Source organism: Scyliorhinus torazame, chromosome 4 (genome assembly GCF_047496885.1).
Source record: "Scyliorhinus torazame isolate Kashiwa2021f chromosome 4, sScyTor2.1, whole genome shotgun sequence".
In the NCBI taxonomy this organism is placed as follows: domain Eukaryota; kingdom Metazoa; phylum Chordata; class Chondrichthyes; order Carcharhiniformes; family Scyliorhinidae; genus Scyliorhinus; species Scyliorhinus torazame.
Window position 1 is genome coordinate 256,118,425 of NC_092710.1, and position 24,509 is coordinate 256,142,933.

The following is a 24,509-nucleotide window of genomic DNA, read 5'->3' on the forward strand; positions in this document are numbered from 1 at the left end:
TCCATGCCCCCACTACTCTCTGGGTAAAGAACCTACCTCTGATATCCCTCCTATATCTTCCACCTTTCACCTTAAATTTATGTCCCCTTGTAATGGTTTGTTCCACCCGGGGAAAAAGTCTCTGACTGTCTACTCTATCTATTCCCCTGATCATCTTATAAACCTCTATCTAGTCGCCCCTCATCCTTCTCCGTTCTAATGAGAAAAGGCCTAGCACCCTCAACCTTTCCTCGTAAGACCTACTCTCCATTCCAGGCAACATCCTGGTAAATCTTCTTTGCACCTTTTCCAAAACTTCCACATCCTTCCTAAAATGAGGCGACCAGAACTGTACACAGTACTCCAAATGTGGCCTTACCAAAGTTTTGTACAGCTGCATCATCACCTCACGGCTCTTAAATTCAATCCCTCTGTTAATGAACGCGAGCACACCATAGGCCTTCTTCACAGCTCTATCCACTTGAGTGGCAACTTTCAAAGATGTATGAACATAGACCCCAAGATCTCTCTGCTCCTCCACATTGCCAAGAACTCTACCGTTAACCCTGTATTCCGCATTCATATTTGTCCTTCCAAAATGGACAACCTCACACTTTTCAGGGTTAAACTCCATCTGCCACTTCTCAGCCCAGCTCTGCATCCTATCTATGTCTCTTTGCAGCCGACAACAGCCCTCCTTACTACCCACAACTCCACCAATCTTCGTATCGTCTGCAAATTTACTGACCCACCCTTCAACTCCCTCATCCAAGTCATTAATGAAAATCACAAACAGCAGAGGACCCAGAACTGATCCCTGCGGTACGCCACTGGTAACTGGGATCCAGGCTGAATATTTGCCATCCACCACCACTCTCTGACTTCTATCGGTTAGCCAGTTCGTTATCCAACTGGCCAAATTTCCCACTATACCATGCCTCCTTACTTTCTGCATAAGCCTACCATGGGGAACTTTATCAAATGCCTTACTAAAATCCATGTACACTACATCCACTGCTTTACCTTCATCCACATGCTTGGTCACCTCCTCAAAGAATTCAATAAGATTTGTAAGGCAAGACCTACCCCTCACAAATCCGTGCTGACTATCCCTAATCAAGCAGTGTCTTTCCAGATGCTCAGAAATCCTATCCTTCAGTACCCTTTCCATTACTTTGCCTACCACCGAAGTAAGACTAACTGGCCTGTAATTCCCAGGGTTATCCCTAGTCCCTTTTTTGAACAGGGGCACGACATTCGCCACTCTCCAATCCCCTGGTACCACCCCTGTTGACAGTGAGGACGAAAAGATCATTGCCAACGGCTCTGCAATTTCATCTCTTGCTTCCCATAGAATCCTTGGATATATCCCGTCAGGCCCGGGGGACTTGTCTATCCTCAAGTTTTTCAAAATGCCCAACACATCTTCCTTCCTAACAAGTATTTCCTCGAGCTTACCAATCTGTTTCACACTGTCCTCTCCAACAATATCGCCCCTCTCATTTGTAAATACAGAAGAAAAGTACTCGTTCAAGACCTCTCCTATCTCTTCAGACTCAATGCACAATCTCCCGCTACTGTCCTTGATCGGACCTACCCTCGCTCTAGTCATTCTCATATTTCTCACATATGTGTAAAAGGCCTTGGGGTTTTCCTTGATCCTACCCGCCAAAGATTGTTCATGCCCTCTCTTAGCTCTCCTAATCCCCTTCTTCAGTTCCCTCCTGGCTATCTTGTATCCCTCCAATGCCCTGTCTGAACCTTGTTTCCTCAGCCTTACATAAGTCACCTTTTTCCTCTTAACAAGACATTCAACCTCTCTTGTCAACCATGGTTCCCTCACTCGACCATCTCTTCCCTGCCTGACAGGGACATACATATCAAGGACACGTAGCACCTGTTCCTTGAACAAGTTCCACATTTCACTTGTGTCCTTCCCTGCCAGCCTATGTTCCCAACTTATGCACTTCAATTCTTGTCTGACAACATCGTATTTACCCTTCCCCCAATTGTAAACCTTGCCCTGTTGCACGTACCTATCCCTCTCCATTACTAAAGTGAAAGTCACAGAATTGTGGTCACTATCTCCAAAATGCTCCCCCACTAACAAATCTATCACTTGCCCTGGTTCATTACCCAGTACTAAATCCAATATTGCCCCTCCTCTGGTCGGACAATCTACATACTGCGTTAGAAAAGCTTCCTGGACACACTGCACAAACACCACCCCATCCAAACTATTTGATCTAAAGAGTTTCCACTCAATATTTGGGAAGTTAAAGTCGCCCATGACTACTACCCTATGACTTCTGCACCTTTCCAAAATCTGTTTCCCAATCTGTTCCTCCACATCTCTGCTACTATTGGGGGGCCTATAGAAAACTCCTAACAAGGTGACTGCTCCTTTCCTATTTCTGACTTCAACCCATACTACCTCAGTAGGCTGATACTCCTCGAACTGCCTTTCTGCAGCTGTTATACTATCTCTAATTAATAATGCCACCCCCCCACCTCTTTTACCGCCCTCCCTAATCTTATTGAAACATCTATAACCAGGGACCTCCAACAACCATTTCTGCCCCTCTTCTATCCAAGTTTCCGTGATGGCCACCACATTGTAGTCCCAAGTACCGATCCATGCCTTAAGTTCACCCACCTTATTCCTGATGCTTCTTGCGTTGAAGTATACACACTTCAACCCCTCTCCGTGCCTGCAAGTACTCTCCTTTGTCAGTGTTCCCTTCCCCACTGCCTCATTACACGCTTTGGCGTCCTGAATATCGGCTACCTTAGTTGCTGGACTACAAATCCAGTTCCCATTCCCCTGCCAAATTAGTTTAAACCCTCCCGAAGAGTACTAGAAAACCTCCCTCCCAGGATATTGGTGCCCCTCTGGTTCAGATGCAACCCGTCCTGCTTGTACAGGTCCCACCTTCCCCAGAATGCGCTCCAATTATCCAAATACCTGAAGCCCTCCCTCCTACACCATTCCTGCAGCCACGTGTTCAACTGCACTCTCTCCCTATTCCTAGCCTCGCTATCACGTGGCACCAGCAACAAACCAGAGATGACAACTCTGTCTTTCCTGGCTTTTAACTTCCAGCCTAGCTCCCTAAACTTGTTTATTACCTCCACACCCCTTTTCCTACCTATGTCGTTGGTACCAATGTGCACCACGACTTCTGGCTGCTCACCCTCCCCCTTAAGGATCCCGAAGACACGATCCGAGACATGCCTGGCCCTGGCACCCGGGAGGCAACATACCTTCCGGGAGTCTCGCTCGCGACCACAGAATCTCCTATCTATTCCCCTAACCATTGAATCTCCTACAACTATTGCTTTTCTATTCTCCCCCCTTCCCTTCTGAGCCCCAGAGCCAGACTCAGTGCCAGAGACCTGGCCGCTAGGGCCTTCCCCGGTAGGTCATCCCCCCCAACAGCATCCAAAATGGTATACTTGTTTTGAAGGGGAACGGCCACGAGGGATCCCTGCACTTTCTGCCTGTTTGTTTTTTTCCCCCTGACTGTAACCCAGCTATTCTTGTCCTGTACCTTGGGTGTGGTTATCTCCTTGTAACTTTTCTCAATCACCCCCTCTGCCTCCCGGATGATCCGAAGTTCATCCAGCTTCAGCTCCAGTTCCCTAACACGGTCTTTGAGGAGCTGAAGTTGGGTGCACTTCCCGCAGGTATAGTCAGTGGGGACACCGGTGGTATCCCTCACCACCCACATCCTACAGGAGGAGCATGTAACTGGCCTAGCCTCCATCCCCTCTTACCTGACAGAATATAGCTGCCCTGTGGACTAACTAGATCTCCGCCCTCCGACCCTGCTCCCAGTCAGCTACACTTTCTGTAAACTCCTGGCTCTCTTCGCACTCTTTGCGGAAATGTCGGAAACAAAATGAAAGGAGCGCCTTACTCCCTCCTCACCTAACTCCCTCGGTCACCAAACTCTCACTATCGCACTCAAATGCACAAAATTCAGCACTCCCTCGGTCACCAAACTCTCACTATCGCACTCAAATGCATCAAATTCAGCACTCCCTCGGTCACCAAACTCTCACTATCGCACTCAAATGCACCAAATTCAGCACTCCCTCGGTCACCAAACTCTCACTATCGCACTCAAATGCACCAAATTCAGCACTCCCTCGGTCACCAAACCCTCACTATCGCACTCAAATGCATCAAATTCAGCACTCCCTCGGTCACCAAACTCTCACTATCGCACTCAAATGCACCAAATTCAGCACTCCCTCGGTCACCAAACTCTCACTATCGCACTCAAATGCACCAAATTCAGCACTCAGTGCAAACAAAGTCTGCACTGTAGGGGATCACTTTTATACTGTGAATCTAGCCTCTGAAAACCTGGCCTAATCCAATTAACTAATTAACAAGCTCCAGCTGCAAGTGCCTACAAGTAGAAGCCGGCTTAAAGCTTATTGAAAATTCACCTTCTTCTAAACCAAACAGCAACTTTTAAGTTAATTAACTAAATAAAAGAAAGACTAAACTTTAGATAAAAATGAAGCCTTATACTCCCTCGGTCACCAAACTCTCACTATCGCACTCAAATGCACCAAATTCAGCACTCAGTGCAAATACACTATGATAACAAACTAGTTCTCACTTCTCTCACTCTGGCTATTCTATGTCTTGCTTGTTCACTGTTCTGAATCACATCATCATCTGCATCATCTGACTGAGAAAAGGTGGGAAATCAGTTCTTATAGTATCTGACTGTGAGCCATCTAGTGTTGAAATGGCTACTGCATTTACATCCATTGATCATATATATTCATATTTGAATATCACTACAGTTGGCAAGGAGTGTGTTGGCTCCATACTGACATGGTTTCCAGGGGTGGGAGGGGTGGGCATGCCACCTGCACCCTTCCCTCTGTGTTATTCAGCCGCTTGAGTGTAAATTCTGCACACACGTCTGAGATCAGGGTCGCCATTGCGAGGCCCATCAGAGATTAAAACTTCCTTCCCTACACTAGAATCCCTACAGTGCAGAAAGAGGCCATTCAGCCTATCGAGTCTGCACTGACCCTCCAAATGAGCACTCTACCTAGGACCCACTTCCCCAACAAATCCCCATAATTCCACCTAACATGCACATCTTTGGATTATGGGAGGAAACTGGAGCTCCCTGAGGAAACCCCCGAAGGCACAGGGAGAATGCATAAACTCCGCACTGACAGTAACCCAAGGCCAGAATTGAACCTGGGTGCCTGGTGCTGTAAGGCAGCAGTGTTTTTTTTTTATAAATATTTTATTGAAAATTTTTGGTCAACCAACACAGTACATTGTGCATCCTTTACACAATATTATAACAACACAAATAACAATGACCTATTTTATAAACAAACAAAAAAAATGAATAAATAATAAATAACAAAAATGAAAACTAACCCTAATTGGCAACTGCCTTATCACAAGTAACACTCTCCAAAAATATAATTTAACAGTCCAATATATAATTATCTGTAGCAACGACCTATACATATTATACAGTATATATTAACAACCCTGAGAGTCCTTCTGGTTCCTCCTCCCCCCGCCCCCCCCCTCCCCCCCCCCCCCCCCCCCCCCCCGATCCTGGGCTGCTGCTGCTGCCTTCTTTTTTCCATTCCATCTATCTATCTGCGAGGTATTCGACGAACGGTTGCCAGCACCTGGTGAACCCTTGAGCCGACCCCCTTAGAACGAACTTAATCCGCTCTAGCTTTATAAACCCTGCCACGTCATTTATCCAGGTCTCCACCCCCAGGGGCTTAGCTTCTTTCCACATTAACAATATCCTGCGCCGGGCTACTAGGGACGCAAAGGCCAAAACATCGGCCTCTCTCGCCTCCTGCACTCCCGGCTCTTGTGCAACCCCAAATATAGCCAACCCCCAGCTTGGTTCGACCCGGACCCCCACTACTTTTGAAAGCACCTTTGTCACCCCCATCCAAAACCCCTGTAGTGCCGGGCATGACCAAAACATATGGGTATGATTCGCTGGGCTTCTCGAGCACCTCGCACACCTATCCTCCACCCCAAAAAATTTACTGAGCCGTGCTCCAGTCATATGCGCCCTGTGTAATACCTTAAACTGAATCAGGCTTAGCCTGGCACACGAGGACGACGAGTTTACCCTGCTTAGGGCATCTGCCCACAGCCCCTCCTCGATCTCCTCCCCCAGCTCTTCTTCCCATTTCCCTTTTAGTTCATCTACCATAGTCTCCCCTTCGTCCCTCATTTCCCTATATATATCTGACACCTTACCATCCCCCACCCATGTCTTTGAGATCACTCTGTCCTGCACCTCTTGTGTCGGGAGCTGCGGGAATTCCCTCACCTGTTGCCTCGCAAAAGCCCTCAGTTGCATATACCTGAATGCATTCCCTTGGGGCAACCCATATTTCTCGGTCAGCGCTCCCCGACTCGCGAACTTCCCATCCACAAACAGATCTTTCAGTTGCGTTATTCCTGCTCTTTGCCACATTCCATATCCCCCATCCATTCCCCCCGGGGCAAACCTATGGTTGTTTCTTATCGGGGACCCCCCCAAGGCTCCAGTCTTTCCCCTATGCCGTCTCCACTGTCCCCAAATCTTCAGTGTAGCCACCACCACCGGGCTTGTGGTGTAGTTCCTCGGTGAGAACGGCAATGGGGCTGTCACCATAGCCTGTAGGCTAGTCCCCCTACAGGACGCCCTCTCCAATCTCTTCCACGCCGCTCCCTCCTCCTCTCCCATCCACTTACTCACCATTGAAATATTAGCGGCCCAATAATACTCACTTAGGCTCGGTAGTGCCAGCCCCCCACTATCCCTGCTACGCTGTAAGAATCCCTTCCTCACTCTCGGGATCTTCCCGGCCCACACAAAACCCATGATGCTCTTTTCAATCCTTTTAAAAAAAGCCTTCGTGATCACCACCGGGAGGCACTGAAACACAAAGAGGAATCTCGGGAGGACCACCATCTTAACCGCCTGCACCCTCCCTGCCAGTGACAGGGATACCATATCCCATCTCTTGAAATACTCCTCCATTTGTTCCACCAACCACGTTAAATTTAACCTATGCAATGTGCCCCAATTCTTGGCTATCTGGATCCCCAGGTAACGAAAGTCCCTTGTTACCTTCCTCAACGGTAGGTCCTCTATTTCTCTACTCTGCGCCCCTGGATGCACCACAAACAACTCACTTTTCCCCATGTTCAATTTATACCCTGAAAAATCCCCAAACTCCCCAAGTATCCATTTATTTCTGGCATCCCCTCCGCCGGGTCTGCCACGTATAGTAGCAAATCGTCCGCATACAAAGATACCCGGTGTTCTTCTCCTCCTCTAAGTACTCCCCTCCACTTCTTGGAACCCCTCAACGCTATCGCCAGGGGCTCAATCGCCAGTGCAAACAATAATGGGGACAGAGGGCATCCCTGCCTTGTCCCTCTATGGAGCCGAAAATATGCAGATCCCCGTCCATTCGTGACCACGCTCGCCATCGGGGCCCTATACAACAGCTGCACCCATCTAACATACCCCTCTCCAAAACCAAATCTCCTCAACACCTCCCACAAATAATCCCACTCCACTCTATCAAATGCTTTCTCGGCATCCATCGCCACTACTATCTCCGTTTCCCCCTCTGGTGGGGCCATCATCATTACCCCTAACAGCCTCCGTATATTCGTGTTCAGCTGTCTCCCCTTCACAAACCCAGTTTGGTCCTCGTGGACCACCCCCGGGACACATTCCTCTATTCTCATTGCCATTACCTTGGCCAGGATCTTGGCATCTACATTTAGGAGGGAAATAGGTCTATAGGACCCGCATTGTAGCGGGTCCTTTTCCTTCTTTAAGAGAAGCGATATCATTGCTTCAGACATAGTCGGGGGCAGTTGTCCCCTTTCCTTTGCCTCATTAAAGGTCCTCGTCAATACCGGGGCGAGCAAGTCCACATATTTTCTATAGAATTCGACTGGGAATCCATCCGGTCCCGGGGCCTTTCCCGCCTGCATGCTCCTAATTCCTTTCCCCACTTCTTCTACCTCGATCTGTGCTCCCAGTCCCACCCTTTCCTGCTCTTCCACCTTGGGAAATTCCAGCCGATCCAAGAAGCCCATCATTCTCTCCCTCCCATCCGGTGGTTGAGCTTCATATAATTTTTTATAAAATGTCTTGAACACTCCATTCACTCTCTCCGCTCCCCGCTCCATCTCTCCTTCCTCATCCCTCACTCCCCCTATTTCCCTCGCTGCTCCCCTTTTCCTCAATTGGTGTGCCAGCAACCTGCTCGCCTTTTCCCCATATTCGTACTGTACACCCTGTGCCTTCCTCCATTGTGCCTCTGCAGTGCCCGTAGTCAGCAAGTCAAATTCTACATGTAGCCTTTGCCTTTCCCTGTACAGTCCCTCCTCCGGTGCTTCCGCATATTGTCTGTCCACCCTCAAAAGTTCTTGCAGCAACCGCTCCCGTTCCTTACTCTCCTGCTTCCCTTTATGTGTCCTTATTGATATCAGCTCCCCTCTAACCACCGCCTTCAACGCCTCCCAGACCACTCCCACCTGGACCGCCCCATTATCATTGAGTTCCAAGTACTTTTCAATGCACCCCCTCACCCTTAGACAAACCCCCTCATCTGCCATTAGTCCCATGTCCATTCTCCAGGGTGGGCGCCCTCCTGTTTCCTCCCCTATCTCCAAGTCTACCCAGTGTGGAGCGTGATCCGAAATGGCTATAGCCGTATAGTCCGTCCCCCTCACCTTCGGGATCAACGCCCTTCCCAGCACAAAAAAGTCTATTCGCGAGTAGACTTTATGGACATAGGAGAAAAACGAGAACTCCTTACTCCTAGGTCTGCTAAATCTCCACGGGTCTACACCTCCCATCTGCTCCATAAAATCTTTAAGTACCTTGGCTGCTGCCGGCCTCCTTCCAGTCCTGGACTTGGACCTATCCAGCCCTGGTTCCAACACCATATTAAAATCTCCCCCCATTATCAGCTTTCCCATCTCTAGGTCCGGAATGCGTCCTAGCATCCGCCTCATAAAATTGACATCATCCCAGTTCGGGGCATATACGTTTACCAAAACCACCGTCTCCCCCTGTAGTTTGCCACTCACCATCACGTATCTACCCCCGTTATCCGCCACTATAGTCTTTGCCTCGAACATTACCCGCTTCCCCACTAATATAGCCACCCCCCTGTTTTTCGCATCTAGCCCCGAATGGAACACCTGCCCCACCCATCCTTTGCGTAGCCTAACCTGGTCTATCAGTTTCAGGTGCGTTTCCTGTAACATAACCACATCTGCCTTAAGTTTCTTAAGGTGTGCGAGTACCCGTGCCCTCTTTATCGGCCCGTTCAGCCCTCTCACGTTCCACGTGATCAGCCGGGTTGGGGGGCTTCTCCCCCCCCCCCCTTGTCGATTAGCCATCCCCTTTTTCCAGCTCCTCACCCGGTTCCCACGCAGCTGTATCTCCCCCAGGCGGTGCCCCCCCCCGCCCATCCCCTCCCATAGCAGCTCCCCCCTCTCCCCAGCAGCAGCAACCCAGTAATTCCCCCCTCCCACCCCCCCCGCTAGATCCCCCGCTAGCGTAATTACTCCCCCCATGTTGCTCCCAGAAGTCAGCAAACTCTGGCCGACCTCGGCTTCCCCCCGTGACCTCGGCTCGCACCGTGCGACGCCCCCTCCTTCCTGCTTCTCTATTCCCGCCATGATTATCATAGCGCGGGAACCAAGCCCGCGCTTCTCCCTTGGCCCCGCCCCCAATGGCCAACGCCCCATCTCCTCCACCTCCCCTCCTCCCCCCATCACCACCTGTGGAAGAGAGAAAAGTTACCACATCGCAGGATTAGTATATAAAACTCCTCTTTCCCCCCTTTTTAACCCCCCTCTTCGCCCCCCACATTCGCCCCACCACTTTGTTCAAACGTTCTTTTTAATAGCCCGCTCATTCCAGTTTTTCTTCCACAATAAAAGTCCACGCTTCATCCGCCGTCTCAAAGTAGTGGTGCCTCCCTCGATATGTGACCCACAGTCTTGCCGGTTGCAGCATTCCAAATTTTATCTTCTTTTTATGAAGCACCGCCTTGGCCCGATTAAAGCTCGCCCTCCTTCTCGCCACCTCCGCACTCCAGTCTTGATAAACGCAGATCACCGCGTTCTCCCATTTACTGCTCCGAGTTTTCTTCGCCCATCTAAGGACCATTTCTCTATCCTTAAAACGGAGGAATCTCACCACTATGGCTCTGGGAATTTCTCCTGCTCTCGGTCCTCGCGCCATCACTCGGTATGCTCCCTCCACCTCCAACGGACCCGCCGGGGCCTCCGCTCCCATTAACGAGTGCAGCATCGTGCTCACATATGCCCTGACGTCCGCTCCCTCCGCACCTTCAGGAAGACCAAGAATCCTCAGGTTGTTCCTCCTTGCGGTGTTCTCCAGTGACTCCAACCTTTCCACACATCGTTTCTGATGTGCCTCATGCATCTCCGTCTTCACCACCAGGCCCTGTATGTCGTCCTCATTCTCGGCTGCCTTTGCCTTCACGACCCGAAGCTCCCGCTCCTGGGTCTTTTGTTCCTCCTTTAGCCCTTCGATCGCCTGTAGTATCGGGGCCAACAGCTCTTTCTTCATTTCCTTTTTGAGCTCTTCCACACAGCATTTCAAGAACTCTTGTTGTTCAGGGCCCCATGTTAAACTGCCACCTTCCGACGCCATCTTGGTTTTTGCTTGCCTTCCTTGCCGCTGTTCTAAAGGATCCACTGCAATCCGGCCACTTTCTCCTCCTTTTTTCATCCGTATCCAGGGGGGATTCCCTTCTGGTTTACCGCACAGTGTTTTTAGCCGTCAAAATTGCCGTTGGGGCTCCTATCAAGAGCCCAAAAGCCCATTTCACCGGGAGCTGCCGAAACGTGCGACTCAGCTGGTCATCGCCGCACCCGGAAGTCCGTAAGGCAGCAGTGTTAACCATTGTGCCACCGTGCTGTTCCACCAGCATACAAGTCAACCTCTGAAGCCTCCAAAAATCCTTCCAATAATGGGAGTTGACCCATACACTGAATGTAAAATGTGAGCTGCGAGTGTGGGTGTGGATGGTTGCCATTTTGAAATGTGAAAAAAAAAAATTAACACTGGTAACTCATGTTAAATTAATGTGACCTGGGTTCTTGCATAAATTAATCGTACAATGATGCTTAACTATTATCAAAGCATTTTAAAACCAGCTACTTCATGTCTTCAGCATCTGACACAAAACGTTTACTTTGGCTGACTCTGAATCAGATTTGGTTCTTTCTTCTCCAGAATCAAATCGCCACAATAAATCATCTTCCTCTCCCGATATCGAATTGGATATTCTGCATTCTTTTAACCAATCTGATAACACTTTGCACATGAATAGAATCCTACAGTTTAACAACAAAGCCATGAAAAACATTAAATAGGGCAATGCTCTAATTTCCACTCTTTTTATTTTCCCTGTCAACCACCCACCTATTCCATTTGGTGCAAGTATGATCGATCCTTGGATGGCTTGTTAAGGCACGAAAAGTGTTGCAGATGGTGTTAGGCTAGGATTTTAACAAGGAGAAGCCATAGACATATCAGGGTATTTACTTTAAAAATAGTTTATTTAAAAGATTTACGGTATGTATATAGTGAGTCACAGAGAAGACATATCTCTCCTCAGTTGCTGCCTACGGTACCTAGTACATGACCACCTGACATCAGGTGCCACGTTATCATGTGCCCCGTAAATTAGCATATCCATTCTGTTAACCCTTTATGAACCTTTTTGATGCGAGATTGAGCAGTTTAGGCCATACTGGAGTTTAGGTTGGAGTTTAGAAGAATGAGAGGAGATCCAACTGAGGTATATAAGATGCTAAAGGGGATTGACAGGATAAACGTAGAACTGATGTTTCCCCTTGTTGGACATTGTGGTGTGAGAGGGTACAGTTTTAGGCTAAGAGGTGGCAGGTTTAAAACAGAAATGAGGAGGAATTACTTCACTCAAAGGTCATGAATTTGTGAAATTCTCTACCCCAGAGTGCAATGGATGCTGGAACACTAAACAAATTTAAGGAAGAGATTGATAGGTCCCCAGCGGCATTGTTGAGATAATGCATCGCACTTTAAAAGCGACCATTAGGAAGATGGTGCAACAGAACAATACCACATGGGACACGGTCCTCCCATTTGCTCTCATGTTTATTCGGAACACCGTTTCCAGATCCACAGGTTTCACCACCCACACTCTCATGACCGGACGGCCCGTGAAGGTAATTGAATATTTATTAGGTCTCGATTTGGCAAGCCCCACAGTCACCGCCCTCACCCATAAAAAAGCAGTCCAACAAGTCGCAGAGAATATTAAAGCAGCACAGCTCGCTGCAGCTGTCCAACTAGGCGCTAGAAGGAAGCAGAGTAAAGCCTGCTTTGACAAAACCGTCCACCCTGTAGAGTATACAGTCGGTCAGCAAGTAATGGTTTCCCTCTACAACCCAAGTTCTTTCCTCTCCCCCAAATTTGCAGGACCCTGCTCCATCTTGGACAAAGTGAGCCCCTCAGTGTACAAGATAACGTACCCCAGTGGTAAAACAGGTTGGTTCCACATCAACCAACTCAAAGTCTATGGAACCCATTGTAGCCACTACCACCACATCCCTCCGGCAATCGGAGACAATTCTGCCCCGCCCATCGACAACCTAGTCCAACCCTCCCCCAGCCATGCCAGCACGTCCACGCCCACAGACCCGACCTTGTCTCCGCCCACAGGTAAAGACTTTCACCTTGAACTTGACTCCGACGACAGCGACAGCCTCCCCGAATTGATCACTATCTCTGACCACTGGTATGATCTCTCTGCCCCCAGTCACCCCAGACAAGGATATCTTCGCCCCCCTACCTCCCCATCCACAGCCACTGCCACAGCCACCGCCCGACGACAGTAACTTGCCCATCGCTGCCACCGCCCCTAAGCCTCACGACAAACGAACCCTCCTTTGGCACCGCAACAACTCTTGTAGATTGGTAAGACATGACAATTCGGATCCTACGACGGCCCAAGCGGCCACGGCACAAAAACGGCAGACACGAGTCTGGCAACCGGGAGATGGTGATGAATCAGATTCTGACTCTCGTTTCGGTAATGCTTTTACAACGCTGGTTGGTACCCTGAGGTGTCCAGATGATGAGAAAGAGATGAATGTGTCCTAAGTATGAATGTGTCCTAATTTCTGATGGAGCCTGCCTGCCTTTTTCCTTCTTCTTTTCTTCTTGTCACATGGTTTTAATTGATGTCGGCCTGACACCCAATTTCTTGATACAGTCATAGTTACTCTTCTCACAGAGACACAGATGCCATTTACTGACCAATGGCCGTTAAAGGCTCAATTGTTGGATCTCACATGACTACAAATTCTTTCCGCTCATTTTGGTCACCCAGGTAGGGAGTAACAGCACTGATCCCCGCCCTACCTGAGGACCCTAAATGCATCCGGTCAGTTAAGTTTGGGTAGTGGAGCAATGGCACTGATCACCGCCCTACCCTGGGATTCCACCCATTCTTGCCCTGCCGCGGCCCTCACGCATCTCATGTTCCCGTCACTTTGAGTACTCTGGAATGGTTCTTTTCACTGTCTTTGGCAGGTCTTAGTTTCCCCTTCTCTGCTCTTTTATTGTGGTTTAAAGAATGCCCTTTTCCACAGTCTGTACTCTAATCCCTTTACCTTCCGCGACCCTTTGGTCGTTCCCCACATGCTATTTACACGTTTGACACACTTGGTTGCCACACATGCTGCTACACGCGAACGAAGAAACTTTATAAAACTGGCTGCCCTAAAATTCGGCTGGTTAAGATGAGCCTCAACCACCAATGGTTGCAGTAAAGAAAAGACTGGACAGAGAAATTGTCCGCCCACTCCCCGCATCGATCACAAGCTGCGAGAATCTCTGTGCTTTAAAAATTGGTATTTCTTGTCTCTCAAAACGTTATTTCAAAAAAAAAATGAAGGAGTCACACATGGTGACGATCATAATGGGAAGTTGGATTAAGGAGAGAAAGACAAGTAAAATGGGATATTAACCAAAGATAATAACAGATATTATGCTTGCACCCCCAGGATCACACGGAAAACGGAAGAAGACAAGATGAAGCAAGGACCACTGACATACATTTTGATCATCGCTGGACTTCTGCAACTGCGCGCGCAACGGACTATTTTAATGTACCCCACACCAGGCCCGAACACTACCACACAACATGACACCCCTAGCCTGGACACTACACCACACAGAGAGATAGACACTGAAACCCCCACTTGGTGCGAAAACATTGCCAAATGGAACTCCCTTTCGTACACAGTAGAGGCCTTTCTAGTAATTGCGATAATCTGCAGTGTCATTCAGACACTTCGTCTCCATAAATGGTGAACAAAAGCCTCCCGATCCCCGATATATACAGTCCGAGCCCCCTTCTTTGGAATTCAACAAAACTGAATTACTTGCTGTAAGAATTATAACCATATACCTCTGTAAACTTTGCTAGATTAAGTAGAAATGTAATGCTGCTGTTTTAAAACTTTTGTACTGTACATAAGTTCTTTTTGATATTTGCCAGAAGCATGTCAGTAGTTTAGATAGGGTTAGTTAGAGATTCAATTGTGCGGATAAGTTAAATGTTTAATAGTGAAATGTTTTGTAGTGACCCGATAGAAATTAGTAATTTGTGATGTTTTAATAGAATTAGGTAAATGCCCCAAAATATAGGACAGAGTAGTGTAGAACCTGTCCTTGACCAAGAGTGACCGGCACACCAAGGATGATAAGGGATCAAGAGTGTGATCCACCACGCTTTGCGTTCAGGATCAAGAGGACGGGATGTAGCCATCTGAGATGGCCATCTGCAAAGGATCATGGGAATTATGGCTAACCCAGGCCTCAGACAAATACAGAGCTCAGTACTGAGTTCAAACAGATCCCATTTTCACTGGAACAATGAGACAAATGTTTGGAGTAGGTGCAAGCGCAGTTGAACGGTACATTGCTAAGTTATTAAAATCAGTGAGAGTTGAGAAAATCGGTTCTAGCAGATACAATAGCGGTTGATATTTTCACAAGGGCTATCATTATGTCGTAATGCTTGGTTATTTTCCAAGCTTGGTTATTTATATGTGAGGGTTTTTTTGAAACTAGAGTGAAGGGTGTGATAGATATTTAGACCTTTCATTTCAATATGGCTCTTTTTTATTTCATTTCAATATGGCTTTTGTGGTCTGCCCTTGGTGGATACTGGGGCTATTCCACAGGTTTACCACTCTCTGGGTGAAGACATTTCTTCTCACCTCTATCCTAAATGGTCTACCCCATATCCTCAGATTGCGGCACATGATTCAGGACACATCCACCATCGGGAACATCCTTCTTGCATCTACACGAGTCTAGTCCTGTTAGAATTTTATGGGTTACTATGAGATCCTCCCTCTTTCTTCTGAACTCCAGCAAATACAATCCTAACTGACTCAATCTCTCCTCACATGACCATCCAGCTATCCCAAGAATCAGTTTGGTAAACCTTCGCTGCACTCTGTCTAGCAAGAACATCCTTCCTCAGCTAAGGAGACCAAAACTGCACACAATATTCCTGGTGTGGCCTCACCAAAGCCCTATTTAATTGCAGCAAGACATCTCTGCCCCTGTACTCAAATCCTCTTGCAATGAAGGCCAGCATACCATTTGCCTTCTCTACCTCCTTCTGCACCTGCATGCCTACCTTCAGCGACTGGTGTAAGAGGGCACCCAGATCTCATAGCATAGTCCCCTCTCCTAATTTGTGGCCATTCAGATAATAGTTTGCCTTACAGTTTTTTCACCAAAGTGGATAACCTCACATTTTTCCAAATTATACTGCATCTGCTACTCATTTGCCCACTCACTCAACTTGTCCAAATCACACTGAAAGATCTCTGCAGACTCCTCACAGCTCACCCTCCCATCCAACTTGTGTCACCTGCAAATTTGGATATATCACTTTTTTTAAAAAAATTTAGAATACCCAATTCATTTTTCCAATTTAAAAAAAATATATATATTTATTAAAGTTTTTTAACACAATTTTTCTCCCTTACAAACAATAACCCCCCCCCTCGTAACAAAACCAAAAAAAATGAGAAATCGCGCAGAGCAAGATATATACATGGCAAAATGATATATTTACACAGCTTTGTACACTGGCCCTCACCCGTACGTGCCAGTTTCCCCAACCCTTCATGTTATTTCTTGCTCATCCACCCTCCCAGGCAGTCCCCCCATTCCCCCCCTCCCCCCCCCCCTCCCAGGACGTTCCCTCCACCCCCCCCCCCAAGGTTGCTGCTGCTGCCCGACATTCCTCTAACGCTCTGCGAGATAGTCAAGGAACGGTTGCCACCGCCTGTAGAACCCCTGCGCAGACCCTCTCAAGGCGAACTTAATCCTCTCCAACTTTATAAACCCAGCCATATCATTTATCCAGGCCTCCAGGCTGGGGGGCCTCGCCTCCTTCCACATTAGCAAGATCCTTCGCCGTGCTACTAGGGACGCAAAGGCCAGAATGCCGGCCTCTTTCGCCTCCTGCACTCCCGGTTCGTCCACTACTCCAAATATTGCTAGCCCCCAGCTTGGCTTGACCCGGACTTTCACCCCCTGAGATATTGCTCCCGCCACTCCTCTCCAGAACCCCTCCAGTGCCAGGCATGACCAAAACATATGGACATGGTTCGCCGGGCTGCCTGAGCACCTTCCACATCTGTCCTCTACCCCAAAGAACCTACTCAACCTCACCCCCGTCAAGTGCGCTCTGTGGACCACATTAAATTGTATCAGGCTGAGCTTGACACACGAGGAGGAGGAATTAACCTTACCTAGGGCATCAGCCCACAGACCTTCCTCGATCTCCTCCCCCAGCTCCTCCTCCCATTTACCCTTCAACTCTTCTACCAGCGCTTCCCCCTCTTCTTTCAACACCTGGTGTATTTCCGACACCTTGCCCTCCCCGACCCATACACCCGAGATCACCCTATCTTGAACGTCTTGTGCCGGGAGCAACGGGAATTCCCTCACCTGTCGCCTCACAAAAGCCCTCACCTGCATATATCCAAAGGCATTTCCCGGGGGTATCTCGAACCTCTCCTCCAGTGCCCCTAGGCTCGCAAACGTCCCGTCGATGAACAGGTCCCCCATTTTTCCAATCCCCGCCCGATGCCAGCTCTGGAACCCCCCGTCCATCTTCCCCGGGACAAACCGGTGGTTACCCCTGATCAGGGACCACACCGATGCTCCCATTGCACCCTGGTGCCGTCTCCACTGGCCCCAGATCCTTAGCGTTGCCGCCACCACCGGGCTCGTGGTATACTTTGTCGGCGAGAGCGGCAGCGGTGCCGTCACCAACGCCCCCAGGCTCGTTCCTTTACAGGACGCCATCTCCATCCTCTTCCATGCCGCCCCCTCTCCCTCCATAACCCACTTGCGGATCACCGTCACATTTGCTGCCCAGTAGTAGCTCCCCAGGTTTGGCAGCGCCAATCCTCCTCGGTCCCAACTGCGTTCCAGGAACCCTCTCCTTACTCTCGGGGTCTTATTCGCCCACACAAACCCCATAATACTCCTGCCTACTCTCTTAAAAAAGGCCTTAGTGATCACGATGGGAAGGCACTGAAACACAAACAGAAACCTCGGAAGGACCACCATTTTGACCGACTGCACTCTACCCACCAGCGAGAGTGGTAACATGTCCCATCTTTTGAAATCCTCCTCCATTTGCTCTACCAACCTCGTCAGATTCAGTTTTTGTAGGGTCCCCCAACTCCTGGCTATCTGGATCCCCAGATACCGAAAGCTCCCCTCCGCCCTCCTCAGCGGTAGGTCCCCTATCCCTCTTTCTTGGTCCCCCGCCTGTAATACAAAGAGCTCACTCTTCCCGACATTGAGTTTATAGCCCGAAAACTCCCCAAACTCCCTTAGAGTCTGCATGACCTCCACCATCCCCTCCATTGGATCCGCCACGTACAGCAACAGGTCATCCGCATATAGCGACACCCGATGCTCTTCTCCCCCTCGGACCACCCCCTCCATTTATTAGACTCCCTCAATGACATGGCCAATGGTTCGATCGCCAATGCGAACAATAGGGGGGACAGGGGGCACCCCTGCCTCGTCCCTTCGGTACAGTCGAAAGTACTCCGACCTCCGCCGGTTCTTCACTACACTCGCCATCGGGGCTAAACCCAATTGATAAACTCTACCCCGAACCCAAACCTACGCAGCACCTCCCAGAGGTACTCCCACTCTACTCGGTCAAAGGCCTTCTCCGCGTCCATAGCTGCCACTATCTCGCCTCTCCCTCATCCGACGGCATCATTATCACGTTTAAGAGCCGCCGCACATTGGTGTTTAGTTGCCTGCCCTTTACAAATCCTGTCTGGTCCTCGTGGATTACCCCCGGGACACAGTCCTCGATCCTCGTGGCCAGCACTTTTGCCAGCAACTTTGCATCCACATTGAGGAGCGAGATCAGCCTGTACGATCCACATTGCAGTGGGTCCTTGTCCCGCTTTAGGATCAAAGAAATTGTCGCTTCTGACATTGTCGGGGGCAGGGTCCCCTCCTCTCTTGCCTCATTAAAGGTCCTCATCAGTAGCGGGGCCAACAGGTCTGCGTACTTCCTGTAGAACTCCACCGGGAATCCGTCCGGTCCCGGGGCCTTCCCCGCCTGCATGCTCCCCAAACCCTTGCTCAGCTCCTCCAACCCAATTGGTGCCCCCAAACCAGCCACCTCTTGCTCCTCCACCCTCGGGAATCTCAGCTGATCTAGGAATCGTCTCATCCCCTCTTCCCCCGCTGGGGGCTGGGATCTGTACAGCTCTTCATAAAAGGCCTTGAATACCTCGTTTATTTTCGTTGCACTCCGAACCGTGGCAACCCTTCCATCTTTGACTCCCCCTATTTCCCTCGCTGCCATCCTCTTACGGAGCTGGTGTGCCAGCATCCGACTAGCCTTTTCCCCATACTCGTAGGTCGCCCCCTGCGCTTTCCTCCACTGTGCCTCCTCCTTCCCTGTGGTCAACAGGTCAAACTCCGTCTGGAGCCGTCGTCTTTCCCCAAGTAATCTTTCCTCCGGGGCCTCTGCGTATCTCCTGTCCACTCTCAAAATCTCCCCCACTAACCTCTCCCTTTCCATACCCTCTGTCTTCTCCCTATGAGCCCTAATGGAAATTAGCTCTCCCTTGATCACCGCCTTCAACGCCTCCCATACCACCCCCACCCGCACCTCTCCATTGTCGTTGGCCTCCAAGTACCTTTCGATACACCCCCTCACCTTCCCACACACCGCCTCGTCCGCCAGCAGTCCCACATCCAGCCGCCACAACGGACGTTGGTCCCTCTCCTCTCCCAGCTCCAGTTCCACCCAGTGCGGGGCATGGTCCGAAACAGCTATCGCCGAATACTCCGTCCCCTCCACCCTCAGGATGAGCGCCCTACCCAGAACAAAGAAAGCTATCCGGGAGTAGGCTTTGTGTACATGGGAGAAGAAAGAAAATTTCCTGGCCTGCGGCCTTGCAAACCTCCATGGGTCCACTACCCCCATCTGATCCATAAACCCCCTAAGTACCTTGGCCGCCGCCGGCCTCTTTCCAGTCCTTGATTTGGAGCGGTCCAGTGCTGGATCCAACACTGTATTGAAGTCCCCTCCCATTATCAGGCCTCCTATCTCCAGGTCCGGAATGCGCCCCAACATGCGCTTCATGAATCCTGCATCATCCCAGTTCGGGGCGTATACGTTTACCAACACCACCCACGTCCCTTGCAGCCTACCGCTCACCATTGCATATCGCCCTCCATTGTCCGCTACAATAGTCTTGGCCTCAAATGACACCCGCTTTCCCACCAATATTGCCACCCCTCTATTCTTCGCGTCCAGTCCCGTGTGGAATACCTGTCCTACCCATCCCTTTCTTAACCTGACCTGGTCCGCCACCTTCAGATGTGTCTCTTGGAGCATGGCCACGTCCGCCTTCAGTCCCTTTAAGTGCGCGAACACTCGAGCCCTCTTCACCTGCCCATTCAGGCCCCTCACATTCCACGTTATCAGCCGGATTGGAGGGGCTCTCACCCCCACCACGCCCCGCCGACTAGCCATCTCCTTTTCTGGGCCAGTCCACGCCTCCCTCACCCTCCAGTCCCCCAGAGGGGGGACCCCCGTCCCGACCACCTCTTCTGTGTCCCATTCCCTTTCGGCCAGTGCAGCAGCAACCCTTTTTTCCCCCCCTTCCCCCCCTCCCCGCCCCCCGCTAGACCCCTGTCTAGCTTTTTTGCTCCCCCATGTCACTCCCGTAAGTCAGCTGACGCCTGCTGACCCCGGCTTCCCCCGCCGCCCCATTGACCTCCCCGCGTGGGAGTCTCCCAATCCATATGCATTCCTTCGTTCCCCTTCCCGCCTTTCTTCCCGCGCGCGGGGAAAAACCCCGCGCTTTCCAAAGCCCGCTCCGCCCCCTCTGGCGCAGCTCCTGTCGCGGCCTTGTCTCTCTCCCCCAGCCCATGTAACATTTCCTGCGCGTGATTGACCCCCTATATACAACAGCCATCACACATCGAACCCCAAAACATCCCCCCCACCCTCACAAACCCTCAGTTAGAGTCCAACTTTTCGGCTTGTACAAAGGTCCACGCCTCTTCAGGCGTTTCGAAGTAATAGTGTTGGCCCTTGTATGTGGCCCACAGTCGCGCTGGCTGCAACATTCCGAATTTCACTTCTTTCCGGTACAACGCCGCTTTGGCCCGGTTGAAACCCGCTCTCCGCTTTGCAACCTCCGTGCTCCAGTCCGGGTATATTCGGATCTCTGCATTGTCCCACTTACTGCTCCGCTCCTTCTTGGCCCATCTCAGGACCCACTCTCTGTCCGTGAACCGGTGGAACCTCACCACCATCGCCCTTGGCGGCTCATTTGCCTGGGGCTTCTTCGCCAGAACCCGATGTGCCCCGTCCAACTCCAGCGGCCTCGAAGGGGCCTTCGTGCCCATCATCGCCTCGAGCATCGTGCTCGCGTATGCCCCGGCATCAGCCCCCTCCACTCCCCCAGGGAGACCCAGGATTCGCAGATTCTTTCTCCTCGACCTGTTCTCCAGGTCTTCGAGTTTTCCCGCCCACCTCTTGTGTAGCGCCTCGCTCTGCTCCACTCTCACCGCCAGGCCCACGAGCTCGTCCTCATTCTGACTGACTCTTTTCTGTACCTCCTGGATCTTAGCTTCGTGGGCCTTCTGCGTGATCCCGAGTCTTTCAATTGCTGAAAGCATAGGCGCCAACATCTCTTTGCGCATCTCCTCGCGCTGCTCCTCGAAGCAGCGCTTGATGAACTCCTGCAGCTCCCCTTTGTCCCTGGCCGCCGCCATTTTGTTTTCTTTCCCTCGCTTCTCCCGTTGCTCCAGTGCCGCTCCTTTGGCTATTACACTTCTGGTCCGTTTCATAGAAGTTGGCAGTGTTTGCTTCACCAGTCTGCCCCAAAAAGTCTATGGAAACTCCTGAAAAAGGTCTGAGAGTCGGCTCCAGACGGGAACTGCTGAATGCGCGACCTACTCCTCCATGGCCGCCACCAGAAGCCTCGTCCCTGCTTCTTCAATGGCCCTGGTAGATCTTTTCACAGTTGTTCCCTCTGCTGCTAGAATTCACCTTTGATAGAGTCAAGCCAGATTGCAGCTTTAAGCTTGCCGTTCCCCCGCCTGCATGCTGGAAGAGGCCCTCGTCTACTGCTGCAGTTCAAGCCAAATCTTTCACTGGTGTAGCCAAAAGACACAACACTCCTGGGGGACACTGTCAGGGGAATGCTGCAGTCTTCTTCCCACACCGGGAAATGTCAAACAAATGCCATGGGGGCCCTGTAAAAGAGCCCAAATGTACGTTCCAAGCGGGAGCTGCCGAATATGCGACCTAGCTCTGCATAGCCGCACCCGGAAGTCCATTTTTTCCAATTAAGGGGCAATTTAGCATGGCCAATCCACCTACCCTGCACATCTTTGGGCTGTGGGGGCGAAACCCACACAAATACGGGGAGAATGTGTAAACTTCACACGGACAGTGACCCAGAGCCGGGATCGAACCCGGGACCTCGGCGCCGTGAGGCAGCAGGGCTAACCCACTGCACCACCGTGCTGCCTGAGATATCACATTTTGTTCCATCATCCAAATCATTAATATATATTGTGAATAGCTGAGGTCCCAACACTGGTCCCTGCGGTACCCCACGAGTCACTGCCTGCCAATTTGAAAAAGACCTGTTATTTCCTACTCTTTGTTTCCTGTCTGCCAACTAGTTTTCTCTCCCTCTCAATACACTTTCCCTAATCACATGCGCTTTAATTTTACACGTTAATCTCTTATGTGGGACTTTGTCAAAAGTCTTCTAAAAGTCCAAAGTTTGTTTTAATATGCCATATCCCGATTTGTGTGTGAAATTACTCCTGGAGCTAAGTATCCTTTCCTCACAGTCTTACAAATTAAATAAAATATTGGGGTTTCTGTCCAATATCCGGGAAATTGTTGGGGTCAGGTCCAGGATCGTGATACAATGCACAGGAAATGATGAGTACTTAACGCAAAATATTTTGGGTGTACTTTTTGCCACACTATGTAATTTCTGCCCAGTTATAGGGTGCGATTTAATGGCCATGCTGCACCTGAAAAACAGCTCGCTATGGCTGAGAAAAGCCAGGAGACGCCGCTCCCGAGATCTACCTGGCTCGCATTGCCTCGCGAGATCTAATGCGATCTCGTGAGACATTGCGATGTGAATCCTGCCCATTGTGGGCGGGATTACTCATTAGCAAATCTGCATATTAAAGCGAGACAGCTAGTCTCACTTTAATGTGCAGATTCCGGAGTTGGCTGAGGCGTGGGATTAATCTCCCTCACCTCGGAGACCTCGGCAAGCACTGTTCAATACTGGTCTCCACAAGCGGGATCAGATGGGGCACTCTTGGGGGTCTCCCAGGGAACCGGAGGTCCCCAGGTGCATGCCATTTGGGCAGAGTGGCACCCTGGCAGTGCCACCTGGATGCCAGCCTGGCACTACTAAGGTGCCTGGGTCACACTGCCAGCTGGCTGGCATTTTCTGTGTAGGTGCAATTGGGTTGGGATGCCCAGCACGGGTGTACTGTTCTCTCGCTACACTGAGGAGTTCTGGTGAGCGTTTTATAGCCTGTGTTTCTCTGCGCTGCAAGATAAACGCACTGGCTATGGGACTTTATTCCCATTTAGTTAAATCGCGCCTTCTATATATTCTTTCTCATAAATTTGTGTTTCATCAGTCACCCAATGTCTTGCTTACCTTTTATAGGTAATGCTATCATCCTCAGCCAGATATTCTTCTCTGCAGTATTATTTTCAATATTTCAATCAAGGGGGTACAGCAAGCTAATAAATGAGGTAGATCATCCTTCTTCTACACTTGCAGGTGTATTTTAAGGGAAACACATTTTATGATTGCGATAGCTTTATTGCTAATATGAGACGCCAACGGAACTTCCTCAACTTAATTTCTGTGGCAAATACACATGGTATGAATTTCTGTCTGTTTTACACTATGGACCACCTGCTTGTAGTTAGCATGTTCAGCTACGGGATAAAATGTAACCAAGAAAAGATTCAGGCTGAAAACCACAGAAGACCAGAAGGGAATGTTGCAGTCATGCATTCTGTAGCAAACAAATTAGTTACTTACACAATCCTGTTTTTCCGATTTGCAAATTAGCAGACGGTTTTTAGTCCATTGAGCAGGGATTCCAAGATTATGACCCTAAAAGGTTCATCAGTTATTTGAAACAGCTTTTATTCTTTCAAGCACCGCCAGCTAAAGGGTGCACTGCAATTGGGAGTGTCCTGTGTGGTGGTTAACACCACAGTCCATCAATCAGTCAAGAGGGCTGAAAATCATCAGGCCTGGGGCATTGTTAATCTGAGTGCTCGATCTGGAAGATTGGTTCAAGGTAACAGGGATAATCAAGATAACTGCTCAAAGTCCTTCTGTTGGTTTCCCCATGGAATAGCAAGTTCTCACAGAAGAATAAAGAACAAAGAACAAAGAAAAGTACAGCACAGGAACAGGCCCTTCGGCCCTCCAAGCCCGTGCCGACCATGCTGCCCATCTAAACTAAAATATTCTACACTTCCGGGGTCTGTATCCCTCTATTCCCATCCTATTCATGTATTTGTCTAGATGCCCCTTAAACGTCACTATTGTCCCTGCTTTCACCACCTCACCCGGCAGCGAGTTCCAGGCACCCACTACCCTCTGTGTAAAAAACTTATCTCGTACATCTCCTCTAAACCTTGCCTCTCGTACCTTAAACCTATGCCCCCTGGTAATTGACCCCTCTACCCTGGGAAAAAGTATCTGACTATTCACTCTGTCTATGCCCCTCATGATTTTGTAGACCTTTATCAGGTCGCCCCTCAACCTCCTTTGTTCTAGTGAGAGAAAACCAAGTTTATTCAACCTC

General features: G+C 49.9%; 1 long non-coding RNA gene across 1 annotated transcript in view; it reads right to left on the minus strand.

Annotated features, from left to right (window-relative positions):
- The window catches only part of LOC140411721 (uncharacterized), a 35,650-nt gene that overhangs the window by 5,916 nt on the left and 5,225 nt on the right, over nt 1-24,509 (minus strand). The gene's annotated exons all lie outside the window — the stretch shown is intronic.